The sequence below is a fragment of the Salmo trutta genome, chromosome 15, assembly GCF_901001165.1.
Source record: "Salmo trutta chromosome 15, fSalTru1.1, whole genome shotgun sequence".
Lineage (NCBI taxonomy): Eukaryota > Metazoa > Chordata > Actinopteri > Salmoniformes > Salmonidae > Salmo > Salmo trutta.
In genome coordinates this window covers 54,426,537-54,443,288 of record NC_042971.1, presented here as the reverse complement: position 1 = coordinate 54,443,288, position 16,752 = coordinate 54,426,537, and positions in this window count along the sequence as shown.

Genomic DNA, 16,752 nt, shown 5'->3' with positions numbered 1-16,752 from the left:
TGGAGGCCAGGTCATCTGATGCAGCACTCCATCACTCTCCTTCTTGGTCAAATAGCCCTTACACAGCCTGGAGGTGTGTTGGGTCATTGTCCTATTGAAAATCAAATGACAGTCCCACTAAGCCCAAACCAGATGGGATGGCATATCACTACAGAATGCTGTGGTAGCCATGCTGGTTAAGTATGCCTTGAATTCTAAATAAATCACAAGTGTCACCAGCAAAGCACCACCACACCATAACACCTCCTTTTCCATGCTTTACGGTTGGAAATACACATGCGTAAATCCACACCGCGTCTCACAGACACGGTGGTTGGAACCAAAAATCTCCAATTTGGACTCAAGAGCAAAGGACACATTTCCATCGGTCTAATGTCCATTGCTCGTGTTTCTTGGCCCAAACAAGTCTCTTATTCTAATTGGTGTCCTTTAGTAGTGGTTTCTTTGCAGTAATTTGACCATGAAGGCCTGATTCACACAGTTTCCTCTGAACAGTTGGGGGCTCGTGTTGTACCGGGTAGAGATTAAGAGTCCATGTGGCCATTAACTGGTTGCCTGATGACTCAAACGGAATTCTACCGCTGCTCTGTTTGCTACATACGTCAGTCTGAGACTGCCATCGTTGAAGTCAGTTGTGGTGACGTCAAAATGAGGGGTGTTGTGCAAATCAAATTCGTCAGCGATTGGATCATCTCTAACCAATCAGGGTATCAAAGCCAATGACGAATTTTCAAAACACCGCTTTTTCCACGTGTTTTCGTGCTCTGGCCCAACCCATTGGTTTCTGGGACCAATCAGAACGGTTAGAATGTGTTCGCATTCGGTGAAGGGTCGGGAAGTACTCAGATCCAGAATCATTGTGGAGAAGAAACTAACGCCTGTGGGCATGGTGTAGCGTTTAGCAGAAGCAAGGAGTCTGGGTAGCCAGGCAAATTGACTGATTCTAAATGGTGAAAACAATGGCTAGATGAATACACATTTAATAAAACTTGGGAAAATGTTCAGTCTTAGTGAGGATGTGTTCACATCATCATACATCCACTCTGAGGCATGTGAGAATAAAACCACTCATTTGAATTTATAACAATGCATGTGAAAAGTTTGAGGTGTCTGGGAAAATGTTTGTTCCTTTTCTGAAAAAGGAAATAACATTTTAGAGGGCTACCACTTCTCCATTCAGAAAAAAACATACATTTTCCAGGACACCTCTGAAACCTTTCAGATGCATTCTGATCTATTCAAATGAGTGGTTTTACTCTCACATGCCTCAGAGTCGAACACATCCTCTCTAAAACCGAACACCTATCAGTCATCAGTTTAATGAAAAGTGTGCTTTGAATTTTCAGAATGTTAATGCATTTAGGGTGTCTATTTTTGCATTTATTTTAGCAAAAGCAAGGTAAGAGAATGCTGTTTGTTTTTTCTTCCTTTCAGTTCGATGTGATTAAAACATTTATTGAATTAGAATAAACATGCTCTCTGCTATACAGCATCCTCATGTGACTATTTCTGAAGTGTGGCATCATACAGTATCAATGACCAAAGAGACGGCTACTGATCAAAATATTTACATTTACATTTACATTTAAGTCATTTAGCAGACGCTTTTATCCAGAGCGACTTACAAATTGGTGCATTCACCTTATGATATCCAGTGGAAGAACCACTTTACAATAGTGCATCTAAATCTTTTAGGGGGGGGGGTTAGAAGGATTACTTTATCCTATCCCAGGTATTCCTTAAAGAGGTGGGGTTTCAGGTGTCTCCGGAAGGTGGTGATTGACTCCGCTGTCCTGGCGTTGTGAGGGAGCTTGTTCCACCATTGGGGTGCCAGAGCAGCGAACAGTTTTGACTGGGCTGAGCGGGAACTGTGCTTCCTTAGAGGTAGGGAGGCGAGCAGGCCAGAGGTGGATGAACGCAGTGCCCTTGTTTGGGTGTAGGGCCTGATCAGAGCCTGAAGGTACGGAGGTGCCGTTCCCCTCACAGCTCCGTAGGCAAGCACCGTGGACTTGTAGCGGATGCGAGCTTCAACTGGAAGCCAGTGGAGAGAGCGGAGGAGCGGGGTGACGTGAGAGAACTTGGGAAGGTTGAACACCAGACGGGCTGCGGCGTTCTGGATGAGTTGTAGGGGTTTAATGGCACAGGCATATAATTTATTTATTTGATAAAATATGTAACTAAGGTTCTGTATTTATTTCCTTAGTCAACCTTGTGTTCTGTTTCGTTGTGTTCTTGAACGTAGCCCTGTCTTTCATTTTTGTTCATTGATTTCACCTGTGTTAGTTACTCACCTGGTCCCATCAGCTCCTTATTTAGTTCAGTTCATTCTGTTTGTGCCTTTGTGAGGTATTGTTAGTTTTGACTCTACTAAGCCTTTTCCTAGCTTGTTTGTGAGAACCAGTTATAGCCTTCAGTCCTAGATTTGATTCACCTGCCTGTTTGCCTACCTGTGACCACGATTCCTGCCTTCTGTGAAATAAACACCTGCTGAGCAGGGTGGATTTTCTCTACTCACAGGCAAATCCTTGGATTGGGCCACCGCCATATGGACTGCCAACAGCACAGAACTCGGATCCGAGACCCATTTCCACACCCTCTTCAAAGATGTATTCGATCACTCTCCTACCGGTCGTCCTATAGGAGACCTCCTCATAGAACTTCAACAAGGAAGCAATTCAGCTGCCGAGTATGTCCTCGAGTTCCGCACCATGGCTGCAGGGAGTGGATGGAGTGAGGCTGCTTTACTTACCGTCTACCGAAGAGGGCTCAATAGGGAACTTCAGGCGGTGCTGGCCTGTCGAGGTGACCTTCAGGATTTAAATCAATACATTCGTATGTCCATCTCCATCGACCACCTCATCACCGACCGCCGAAGAACTCTGCCACCCAGGAACCCGAAACCTTCTCTTTCCATGATTCCGTCGTCCCGTCTGAGTCTTCCAGAGCCCATGTAATTGTATCAATCACCAGCTAGTACAAGAGCTTGACATTGATCTAACACCTGTCACCCCTCCCTTAAGGACGGGTAGCCATTGGGCACGGGCTTCATTATGCACCAGACACAGAGCATCACCCTCCAGATTGGAGTCTTCCACACCGAAACCATTCAACTCATCAAACTCTTATGCCCAAACGGACACCCCTGGCTTTGTCATCACCCTGTCATCTCATGGCGACAAGGTGAACTACTGTCCTGGTCTCCTACCTGCTTCACCAGATCTCTCAGCCTACCCTGCAGAGCCACCACCATTGAGGACTCTGCCTCTGCAGTACCACCCACCATACCATCTGAAGATGCCCAGTACAGCAATGTCTTCAGAAAAATCAAGGCCTCCACTCTGCCACCACATCGCCCAGGGGACTGTGCTATTGACTTACTCCCTGGAGTGTCCCCACCGACGGGTCGTGTTTACCCCCTATCTATCCCGGAAAATGAGGCAATGGAGAACTACATTGATGAAGCACTCAAACAGTTTCATTCGTCCTTCTTCCCCTGGTGCGTCCAGCTTCTTCGTTTGGAAAAAAGGATGGTGGTCTCCGTCCAAGTATTGCTTACCGTTCCCTGAATGACGTCATGGTCAAGAACCGTTTCCCTCTGATCCCAGCGACAATTGAACAAGTGGGCCGCACCAACATCTATACAAAATTCGACCTGCTATGTGCATGTAACCTTGTCCATATATCTGAAGGCGACAAATGGAAGACAGCCTTTATCACCGCATGAGAGCACTACAAATACCTGGTCATGCCCTACGGCCTTACTAGCGCACCTGCTGTCTTCCAATCCTTTATGAACAAGGTTTTCCAGGATATGATCAACCGCTTTCTCATCGTCTACATTGATGACATCCTGATTTACTAACTGAAGGAACACATACAGCATGTGCAAAAGGTTATTCAACAGCTCCTTGACCATAACCTTTATGTGAAGACTGGAAAGAGCGCCTTCCATGTAACCTCGGTAAACTTCCTCGGTTTTGTACTGACACTTGGAGGGGTCAGCATGGATGAGAACAAAGTCACCGCCGTCAGTAACTGGCCCAAACCCACCACCATTAACCTGTTGAGGACAGACGTTCCGCTAGTGGAACCCCGTTCCGCCTGCGGAACCCCTAGCCAATGCCATCGCACGGCGCGAAATACAAAACCAACTAAAATACCACAATTCAATTTTCTCAATCAATCAACTATTTTACACCATTTTAAAGATAAGACTTTTGTTAATCTAACCACATTGTCCGATTTCAAAGAGGCTTTACAGCGAAAGCAAAACATTAGATTATGTTAGGAGAGTACATAGACACAAATAATCACACAGCCATTTTCCAAGCAAGCATATATGTCACATAAACCCAAACCACAGCTAAATGCAGCACTAACCTTTGATGATCTTCATCAGATGACACCCCTAGGACATTGTTATACAATACATGCATGTTTTGTTCAATCAAGTTCATATTTATATCAAAAAACAGCTTTTTACATTAGCATGTGATGTTCAGAACTAGCATACCCACCGCAAACTTCCGGTGAATTTACTAAATTACTCATGATAAACGTTGACAAAATACATAAATTATTTTAAGAATTATAGATACAGAATTCCTTTATGCAATCGTTATGTCCGATTTTAAAATAGCTTTTTGGCGAAAGCCAATTTTGCAATATTCTGAGTACATAGCTCGGCCATCACGGCTAGCTATTTTGACATCCGCCAACTTCGGGGTCACCTAAACTCAGAATTACTATTAGAAAAATTGGATTACCTTTGCTGTTCTTCGTCAGAATGCACTCCCAGGACTTCTACTTCAACAACAAATGTTGTTTTGGTTCCAAATAATCCATAGTTATATCCAAATACCTCCGTTTTGTTGTGCGTTCAAGACACTATCCGAAGGGTGACGAAGGGTTACGCGCCCGACGCGTTTCGTGACAAAAAAATTCTAAATATTCCATTACCGTACTTCGAAGCATGTCAAACGCTGTTTAAAATCAATTTTTATGCAATTTTTCTCGTAAAAAAAGCGATAATATTCCGACCGGGAGTCGTTGTTTTCGTTCAAAGACGAAAGAATAAAAACATGGTGTCGCCTCGTGCACAAGCCTCCAGTCTCATTGTTCTCTGATCGACCACTATCCAAATGCGCTACTGTTTTTCAGCCAGGGGCTCCAAAGGCATCATTCACTGTTTTGCCGCCTTCTGAGAGCCTATGGGAGCCGTAGGAAGTGTCACGTTACAGCAGAGATCCTCAGTTTTCAATAAAGAGAGTGTAGAAGGCCAAGAAATGGTCAGAGAGGGCACTTCCTGTAAGGAATCTTCTCAGGTTTTGGCCTGCCAAATGAGTTCTGTTATACTCAGACACCATTCAAACAGTTTTAGAAACTTTGGAGTGTTTTCTATCCAAAGCTAATAATTATATGCATATTCTAGTTTCTGGGCAGGAGTAATAATCAGATTAAATCGGGTACGTTATTTATCCGGCCGTGAAAATACTGCCCTCTATCATAACAGGTTAAACAACGTTTAACAACGTTTAACCAAAGTTTAGAGTCCTGACACTTTGGCTTTGATGGCAAGTCATAGAACTTTCTTTGCCCATATAGTTAAGGAACTTTGCGATGATGCCCCTTGGTTTGATCGTGTCTCCTCTTTGGCCGCCTGTTCGATGTGCTTGTTTGACTATGGGAGCCCGTGTGAAGTTCTCCAGACCCAATAGTTGTGGTATTACCTTTCCAGGGATTCTTCCATTCTGGTTGTTCCACAGCATTTCATGGAAATTTACAAAGCTAAGATTTGAACGGGGATCGAAGTCATCCATCCCGTTTAATCTTTCAGTGTAAGCCCTGTAATTATGTATTTTTATTCAGCCACGGTTTTCTGGATTAAGCCGATTTTGGCCTCCTGCACGTGTTTGCCCAGTTCAGTCATATCAGTTTAGATTTTTTGGAGATCGGATATTTTCTTAATCTGCCTAGACAGTTAGTAGTGTCTCTATACTGCCTAGACAGTTAGTAGTGTCTCTATACTAATTTTAGTCTAGTTGGTAGCTACTTGGTCCATGGTTATGTTTCGTTGTATTTGTTTGTTTGTAATTGTTACAACACGCAGTTGCCAACATAACGTTTCAGTTATTTCTTAACTTATTCCTTATACATCCAAGATGGCGTAGCAGTCAGACGTCTTTGTCCTCATCTTGTCCCATATATATATATATTTTATATCCTTTTGGTTCGCATATCTTTTAATATTTTTCCTAAACCTCAACTTCAATATACTCTCGCGGCCCACTAGCTGTCTAGAGCATATCGGACTGTTAGCTGAATAGGTCCATCAGCCAATTTCGTGGGCCACTATACCTATTTTGCCAATTGGACTGGGCACCTTTACTACATGGAACCCTACTAATTCATCATGGCTGGTCTGCCGATGGAACCACACGAGGAGGCTCTGCCCGAGGAGGCTACAACAGACTTCTTCCATCGCGATGTACCTGTAAGGACCTTCTGCTAGCTTGCTAACCCAGGCCCGCTAGCTGTCTGAATCGCCGTGTCTCCAGCCAGCTTAACTACTCACTGGACCCCTATGATCACTCGGCTACGCATGCCTTTCCCTAATGTCAATATGCCTTGTCCATTGCTGTTCTGGTTAGTGAATATTGTCTTATTTCACTGTAGAGACTCTAGCCCTGCTCAATATGCCTTAGCTAACCCTTCAGTTCCACCTCCCACACATGCACCTGGTTTAAATGATGTTTCTAGAGACAATATCTCTCTCATCGTCACTCTGTGCCTAGGTTTACCTCCACTGTATCCACATCCTACCATACCTTTGTCTATACATTATGCCTTGAATCTATTCTATCGCGCCCAGAAACCTGCTCCCTTTACTCTCTGTTCCGAACGTACTAGACGACCAGTTCTTATAGCCTTTAGCCGTATCCTTATCCTACTCCTCCTCTGTTCCTATGGTGATGTAGAGGTTAATCCAGGCCCAGCAGTGCCTAGCTCCGCTCAAATTCCCCAGGCGCTCTCATTTGTTGACTTCTGTAACCGTAAAAGCCTTGGTTTCATGCATGTTAACATTAGAAGCCTCCTCCCCAAGTTTGTTTTATTCACTGCCTTAGCACACTCTGCCAACCCAGATGTCCTAGCCCTCTCTGAATCCTGGTTTAGGAAGACCACCAAAAACCCTGAAATTTCCATCCCTAACTATAACATTTTCCGACAAGATAGAGCTGCCAAAGGGGGCGGAGTGGCAATCTACTGCAGAGAACTTTGCAGGCTATGTCATACTATCCAGGTCTGTGCCCAAACAATTCAAGCTTCTACTTCTAAAAATCCACCTTTCCAGAAACATGTCTCTCACTGTTGCCGCTTGTTATAGACCACCATCTGCCCCCAGCTGTGCCCTGGACACCATATGTGAATTGATTGCCCCCCATCTATCTTCAGAGCTTGTGCTGCTAGGTGACCTAAACTGGGACATGCTTAACACCCCGGCCATCCTACAATCTAAGCTTGAGGCCCTCAATCTCACACAAATTATCAAATCCGTAAACACTGGCACCCTCATAGATATCATCCTAACCAACTTGCCCTCCAAATACATCTCTGCTGTCTTCAACCAAGATCTCAGCAGTCACTGCCTCATTGCCTGCATCCGTAATGGGTCTGCGGTCAAACAACCACCCATCACTGTCAAACGCTCCCTAAAACACTTCAGCAAGCAGGCCTTTCTAATCTACCTGGCCCGGGTATCCTGGAAGGATATTAACCTCATCCCATCAGTAGAGGATGCCTGGTTATTCTTTAGCCTGTTGTGGATAGGGGGCAGTATTTGCACGGCCGGATAAAAAAGTACCCGATTTAATCTGGTTACTACTCCTGCCCAGTAACTAGAATATGCATATAATTATTGGCTTTGGATAGAAAACACCCTAAAGTTTCAAAAACTGTTTGAATGGTGTCTGTGAGTATAACAGAACTCATTTGGCAGGCCAAAACCTGAGAAGATTCCTTACAGGAAGTGGCCTGTCTGACCATTTCTTGCCCTCCTTGATCATCTCTAACAAAAACAGGGGATCTCGGGCATGACGTGACACTTCCTACGGCTTCCATAGGCTGTCAGAACCCGGGAAAAAGCTGAATGATGTAATTCAAGGCCCAGGCTGAAACACACTAGCGCGTTTGGCAAGTGCTCTATCAGAGGGCCATCAGACTGAGGCTCGTGCATGAGGGGATAGCATGCTTTTACTTTCACTCTCTTTGTAATAAAAAAGGATTTCCCGGTCTGAATAATATCGCTTTTTTACGAGAAAAATTGCATAAAAATTGATTTTAAACAGCGGTTGACATGCTTCGAAGTACGGTAATGGAATATTTAGAATTTTTTTGTCACGAAATGCGTCGTGCTCATAACCCTTATTTACCCTTTCGGATAGTTTCTTGAACGCATGAACAAAACGCCGCTATTTGGATATAACAATGGATTATTTGGGACCAAACCAACATTTGTTATTGAAGTAGAAGTCCTGGGAGTGCATTCTGACGAAGACAGCAAAGGTAATAACATTTTTCTTATAGTAAATCTGACTTTGGTGAGTGCTAAACTTGCTGGGTGTCTAAATAGCTAGCCCTGTGATGCCGGGCTATCTACTTAGAATATTGCAAAATGTGCTTTCACCGAAAAGCTATTTTAAAATCGGACATATCGAGTGCATATAGGAGTTCTGTATCTATAATTCTTAAAATAATTGTTATGTTTTTTGTGAACGTTTATCGTGAGTAATTTAGTAAATTCACCGGAAGTGTTCGGTGGGAATGCTAGTCACATGCTAGTCACCTGCTAATGTAAAAAGCTGTTTTTTGATATAAATATGAACTTGATTGAACAGACATGCATATATTGTATAACATAATGTCCTAAGATTGTCATCTGATGAAGATCATCAAAGGTTAGTGCTGCATTTAGCTGTGGTTTGGGTTTATGTGACATTATATGCTAGCTTGAAAAATGGGTGTCTGATTATTTCTGGCTGGGTACTCTGCTGACATAATCTAATGTTTTGCTTTCGTTGTAAAGCCTTTTTGAAATCGGACAGTGTGGTTAGATTAACGAGAGTCTTGTCTTTAAAATGCTGTAAAATAGTCATATGTTTGAGAAATTGAAGTAATAGCATTTCTAAGGTATTTGAATAACGCACCACGGGATTCAACTGGCTGTTGAGTAGGTGGGACGCAAGCGTCCCACCTACCCCAGAGAGGTTAAAAGTGCCTTCCTCACCATCTTAAATAAGCATGCCCCATTCAAAAAATGTAGAACCAGGAACAGATATAGCCCTTTGTTCACTCCAGACCTGACTGCCCTTGACCAGCACAAAAACATCCTGTGGCGTACTGCATTAGCATCAAATAGCCCCCGTGATGTGCAACTTTTCAGGGGAGTTAGGAACCAATATACACAAGCAGTTAGGAAAGATAAGGCTAGCCTTTTCAAACAGAAATTTGCATCCTGTAGCACAAACTCAAAAAGGTTCTGGGACACTGAAGTCCATGGAGAATAAGAGCACCTCCTCCCAGCTGCCCAATGCATTGAGGCTATGAAACAGTCACCACCAATAAATCCACGATAATTAAGAATTTTAATAAGCATTTTATTATGGCTGGCAATGCTTTCCACCTGGCTACCCCAACCCCGGTCAACTGCACTGCACCCCCCACAGCAACTCGCCCAAACCTCCCCCATTTCTCCTCCACCCAAATCCAGATAGCTGATGTTCTGAAAGAGCTGCAAAATCTGGACCCCTACAAATCAGCCGGGTTAGACAATCTAGACCCTCGCTTTCTAAAATTATCTGCCGAAATTGTTGCAACCCCAATTACTAGCCTGTTCAACCTCTCTTTCGTATCATCTGAGATCCCCAAAGATTAAAAAGCTTCCGCAGTCAGCCCCCTCTTCAAAGGGGGAGACACTCTAGACCCAAACTGCTACAGACCTATATCTATCCTACCCTGCCTTTCTAGGGTCTTCGAAAGCCAAGTTAGCAAACAGATCACCGACCATTTAGAATCCTACCGTACCTTTTCTGCTATGCAATCTGGCTTCAGAGCTGGTCATGGGTGCACCTCAGCCATGCTCAAGGTCCTAAACGATATCATAACTGCCATCGATAAGAGACAATACTGTGGAGCCTTATTCATCGACCTGGCCAAGGCTTTCGACTCTGTCAATCACCACATTCTTATCGGCAGACTCAACAGCCTTGGTTTCTCAAATGACCTCGCCTGGTTCACCAACTACTTCTCTGATAGAGTTCAGTGTGTCAAATCGGAGGGCCTGTTTTCCGGACCTCTGGCAGTCTCTATGGGGGTGCCATAGGGTTCAATTCTCGGGCTGACTCTTTTCTCTGTATACATCAATGATGTCGCTCTTGCTGCTGGTGAGTTTTTGATCCACCTCTACGCAGATGACACCATTCTGTATACTTCTGGCCCTTCTTTGGACACTGTGCCTACTCACATCCAGACGCGCTTCAATGCCATACAACTCTCCTTCCATGCCCTCCACCTGCTCTTAAATGCAAGTAAAACTAAATGCATGCTCTTCAACCGATTGCTGCCCGCCTGTCCAGCATCACTGCTCTGGACGGTTCTGACCTAGAATATGTGGACAACTACAAATACCTGGGTGTCTGGTTAGACTGTAAACTCTCCTTCCAGATCCACATTAAGCATCTCCAATCCAAAGTTAAATCTACAATCGGCTTCCTATTTTGCTCATGCTGCCAAACATACCTTAGTAAAACTGACTATCCTACCGATCCTCGACTTCGGCGATGTAATTTACAAAATAGCCTCCAACACTCTGCTCAACAAATTGGATGCAGTCTATCACAGTGCCATCCGTTTTGTCACCAAAGCCCCATATACTACCCACCACTGCGACCTGTACGCTCTCGTTGGCTGGCCCTCGCTTCATACTCGTCGCCAAACCCACAGGCTCCAGGTGTTGTGTGGTCTGCCACTGCTGTCCGTCCTGTCTCCCTGTAGCGCTGTCTGAGGTGTCTCACAGTACGGAGATTGCAATTTATTTCCCTTGCCACATCTGCGGTCCTCATGCCTCCTTGCAGCATGCCTAAGGCACGTTCACGCAGATGAGCATGAACCCTGGGCAACTTTCTTTCGGTGTTTTTCAGAGTCAGTAGAAAGGCCTCTTTAGTGTTCTAAGTTTTCATAACTGTGACCTTAATTGCCTACCGTCTGTAAGCTATTAGTGTCTTAACGACCGTTCCACAGGTGCATGTTCATTAATTGTTCATGGTTTATTTATTTATTTTATTTTTATTTCACCTTTATTTAACCAGGTAGGCTACTTGAGAACAAGTTATAATTTGCAACTGCGACCTGGCCAAGATAAAGCATAGCAATTCGACACATACAACAACAGAGTGACACATGGAAGAAACAAAACATACAGTCAATAATACAGTAGAACAAAAGAAAACAAAAGGTCTATATACAGTGAGTGCAAATGAGGTAAGTTAAGGCAATAAATAGGCCATGGTGGCGAAATAATTACAATATAGCAATTAAACACTGGAATTGTAGATGTGCAGAAGATGAATGTGCAAGTAGAGATATTGTGGTGCAAAGGAGCAAGATAAATAAATAAATACAGTATGGGGATGAGGTAGGTAGATAGATGGGCTGTTTACAGATGGGCTATGTGCAGTGATCTGTGAGCTGCTCTGACAGCTGGTGCTTAAAGCTAGTGAGGGAGATATGAGTCTCCGGCTTCAGAGATTTTTGCAGTTCGTTCCAGTCATTGGCAGCAGAGAACTGGAAGGAAAGACGACCAAAGGAGGAATTGTCTTTGGGGCTGACCAGTGAGATATACCTGCTGGAGCGCATGCTACGAGTGGGTGCTGCTATGGTGACCAGTGAGCTGAGATAAGGCGGGGCTTTACCTAGCAGAGACTTGTAGATAACCTGTAGCCAGTGGGTTTGGTGATGAGTATGAAGCGAGGGCCAGCCAACGAGAGCGAGCGTACAGGCCCCAATGGTGGGTAGTGTATGAGCCTTTGGTGACAAAACGGATGGCAATGTGACAGACTACATCCAGTTTGTTGAGTAGAGTGTTGGAGGCTGAGTTTAGGTGTGAGGTAGGTGACAACATGACTAATATGGATCAAGAAATAACAAGTATTGCAATTTGTGTCACAGTCTGACCGAAAGGGGTTGGGAATAAACTGACCCTCTGCTAGGAATGGAAACTGGTCAAGGTGTCAAGAAATGCTAGACACAAAATATAACGCAAACAACTTCTCTATTTAAAGGTTTAATAGACAGACATATGCACATGGGAACAGACATGTTCCTCTAAGATGTTCGTAGCAAATCTCTCCCCCTCCAGAGGGGAGGTCTGACCTAAATACTCTTGACTTATCTGTTAGCTGTTTAATGCCAAAGCATTAAATCAAGGCTGAGACCTTGGGGTTGAATAGACTTTACATGTGAAATCGCTTAAGGTCACCCATGGCCGATTTTATGGCTCAGGGGCCCAGATACCAGTTACTAAGGCCTGCTCTTCAGTGACCTCTAGCCTGAGAAAGGGTACCTAGAGGCCAAACTCCAATAGGGACTAATCATTAGAAAATACCATTATTAACACCTAATGCCAATAATCTGGCTGTACTACCATAGGTTTATACCAACAGCATAGGGAGCTCTGAATTATACTTCTAACATGCACAGGTTCTTTTAGTTTGGGGTTGAATGGCAGAACATGGAAGGGTCAAAGCCAGGTCAAAAGATCAAAAGTAGTGGGAGGAGGTTACACAAAAAAATGAAAGAACCCTTAAAACAAAAGTATCTGCCTGCACAAAAACAGGGTCCAGTGCAGACAGAGGGAAGCCTTCAACGTTAACTTTAACTCAGGTCATTAAATCAACATTACACTTTTCTTAGCAAAACAAAGGCATCCAAAGGAGACCTGCTAGCCTGATCCACCATCCTGACCGCTGCGCTTTCATTTCGTTTCACTTGAATCCGTGTAGGGAAACAGAATGTAAACTTGCAAGATCAGGATAGTCGAACAAGGCCAGAGATCTGCCACAGCTCCAAACAAACCTAGCTTCTCACTCACCTGACCTTCCCCTGGGCGGTTGCACAAACAAAGGAAACTAAGGTTCTAAAGAGAAAGGGAGACAATCACATTTCTCTAACAATTAAAAAGCTCTCAATTAGGAGCACAAGGCAGAAACACACATTAATTAGAGGGTGAAAAATATGTCAGTGCCCCTTTTTCTGGGCTTGAAGAAAGAGTAGAGAATACTGTAGAAAGAATCTCTAAGATCACAATTATTTTGTATTCTGTTTAGAATTCAATTCCAAAGACAGTGGCAACACTGAGACAGATGAACTTCCTGTGAAGAGACTGGCTGTTGACCCTCACATGAAAAGGGTTTAATTAAGTTTCTTCCCAAATGTGAGATTTGTTTTCAATAAATTCATTTTTTAAAAAGGACCTTGAATAAAATAACCAGTAAAACTAACTATTGAGACCTACAATAAAACAAAAATGTTTTCTGATCACCTCTAACTACAAACTTGCATTCTGCTACAAATATTTAAAGTGCAATTCCGCCACTTTTCAACCTCCTATTTATCATCTCCAGCACCAAACCAATGTTTACAAAACAGTGTGTTTCTATGATCTGTGGTTAAAAAGTTAAGAAATGTCCTAAAAATATATATTCTCTGTGAAATCCCAGGGTAAGATTAAAATTATACCACAGCATTGTTGAACACTCGTTTCTCATTGGCTAGAAGGGCATTCTAGAATGACATTAAAACCAGGTTACCGGACAGTTGGAAAATATATCGGGACACCTTGCAATCATGATGTACTGTAATATGTACCTGTACCAGTGGAGGCTTCTTAGAGTAGTAAGGGGAGGACCATCCAACTCAGTGAATTTCATTTTTTTTATGTATATACAGTGGGGAGAACAAGTATTTGATACACTGCCAATTTTGCAGGTTTTCCTACTTACAAAGCATGTAGAGGTCTGTAATTTTTATCATCAGTACACTTCAACTGTGAGAGACGGAATCTAAAGCAAAAATCCAGAAAATCACATTGTATGATTTTTAAGTAATTAATTTGCATTTTATTGCATGACGTAAGTATTTGATCACCTACCAACCAATAAGAATTCCGGCTCTCACAGACCTGTTAGTTTTTCTTTAAGAAGCCTTCCTGTTCTCCACTCATCACCTGTATTAACTGCACCTGTCCACACACTCAATCAAACAGACTTCAACCTCTCCACAATGGCCAAGACCAGAGAGCTGTGTAAGGACATCAGGGATAAAATTGTAGACCTGCACAAGGCTGGGATGGGCTACAGGACAATAGGCAAGCAGCTTGGTGAGAAGGCAACAACTGTTGGCGCAATTATTTGAAAATGGAAGAAGTTCAAGATGACGGTCAATCACCCTCGGTCTGGGGCTCCATGCAAGATCTCACCTCGTGGGGCATCAATGATCATGAGGAAGGGGAGGGATCAGCCCAGAACTACACGGCAGGACCTGGTCAATGACCTGAAGAGAGCTGGGACCACAGTCTCAAAGAATACCATTAGTAACACACTACGCCGTCATGGATTAAAATCCTGCAGCGCACGCAAGGTCCCCCTGCTGAAGCCAGCGCATGTCCAGGCCTGTCTGAAGTTTGCCAATGACCATCTGGATGATCCAGAGGAGGAATGGGAGAAGGTCATGTGGTCTGATGAGACAAAAATAGAGCTTTTTGGTCTAAACTCCACTCGCCGTGTTTGGAGGAAGAAGAAGGATGAGTACAACCCCAAGAACAACATCCCAACCGTGAAGCATGGAGGTGGAAACATCATTCTTTGGGGATGCTTTTCTGCAAAGGGGACAGGACGACTGCACCGTATTGAGGGGAGGATGGATGGGGCCATGTATCGCTAGATCTTGGCCAACAACCTCCTTCCCTCAGTAAGAGCATTGAAGATGGTTCGTGGCTGGGTCTTCCAGCATGACAACAACCCAAAACACACAGCCAGGGCACCTAAGGAGTGGCTCCATAAGAAGCATCTCAAGGTCCTGGAGTGGCCTAGCCAGTCTCCAGACCTGAACCCAATAGAAAATCTTTGGAGGGAGCTGAAAGTCTGTATTGCCCAGCGACAGCCCCGAAACCTGAAGGATCTGGAGAAGGTCTGTATGGAGAAGTGGGCCAAAATCCCTGCTGCAGTGTGTGCAAACCTGGTCAAGAACTACAGGAAACGTATGATCTCTGTAATTGCAAACAAAGGTTTCTGTACCAAATATTAAGTTCTGCTTTTCTGATGTATCAAATACTTATGTCATGCAATATAATGCAAATTAATTAATTAAATCACATTGTATGATTTTTTTCTGGATTTTTGTTTTAGATTCCGTCTCTCACAGTTGAAGTGTACCTATGATAAAAATTACAGACCTCTACATGCTTTGTAAGTAGGAAACACTGCCGATTTTGCAGGTTATCAAATACTTGTTCTCCCCACTGTATAGTGAAACATTATCCTTTTTAGATCAAACTGTGCTAAATATATTCCCTTTGACAAATAACTGATTAAAGGTCTACAGTAGCCTCAGCAGCACTCTCTGTGGTACTACCATGGTGTAGCTAGCTAATTTAGCCTACTCAAACACCCGGCTCAAACAGGGAGGAATGCTTTTTATGTTAGCTAGCTGGCTAAGGCTATCCAACACTGGAACTCTTCCAAGTCAAGGCAAGCTTTCGATTTTATTAATTTATTGCCACCGGGGCCCGCCGGTGTAACTGCTAAACTGCTTGCTGTACACTGTACTACATGATTGTAGCGGGTTTACTAACGCGTTTGTTCTAGTAGCTATGTTTACTATAACGTTAGCTAATATGTTGACAACAATTTAATGTTGGCTGTGTGTAGCGGTTAGCCGTTATGGTATGAAGGTTTGGCTTGGAGAGTTTTTTTCGCCTGGTCAGACAGTTGTTGAGTTGTGCAATGAAATCCACTAGCCAAGGGAAAAGGTGAGAGGAGAAGAGCACATAGATGCAAGAAGGAATTATACAATGAGCAAAGTGATGATGCTATTTGTATCTGGCTGTTATTAAAGTGAACTGTGTGTGCGGGTGATCAGGGGTGTATTCATTCTGCCCATTCTGTTGAAAAAAAAATCTTAAATGGAAGCAAACGGAACAGAACAGGGATTGCCCTACCTACATTTTGTCCATTAAACTCTTGTTTTGGTTCCTAACGGAACATTTTGCAACTGTTTGGACTAATGATTACACCCAAGATCAGCTAGATGCAGGCAAAAGTGTGCAAGGCGATATTGAATGTGTCACTCACTGTCTGTCAGCCTGATTAGTCTAATTTGTCCCTCAACTTTCATTTGTAAGCTAGATTGTAGCAACCTCATGATGGGTATTGTCACGCCCTGATTTGTTTCACCTGTCCTTGTGCTTGTCTCCACCCCCCTCCGATCCAATTCCTGCTGGTTGAGTCTCCGCAGGTTCCGTGGTATTGGGATTCTCTTGGCTTCAGCGACACAATACTGGTGCCATCGTGGGCTGGAGCCCGTCCTGCCACAATCATTGCCTGAAGTCAGCTCTGCCTGCCCCGTGACGTCTTCCTGGGGCCACTTCGCTTCCGCAGCACCAACCGGTATCCAAGAAGGTCAAGCCTGAGGCGCTGGCAC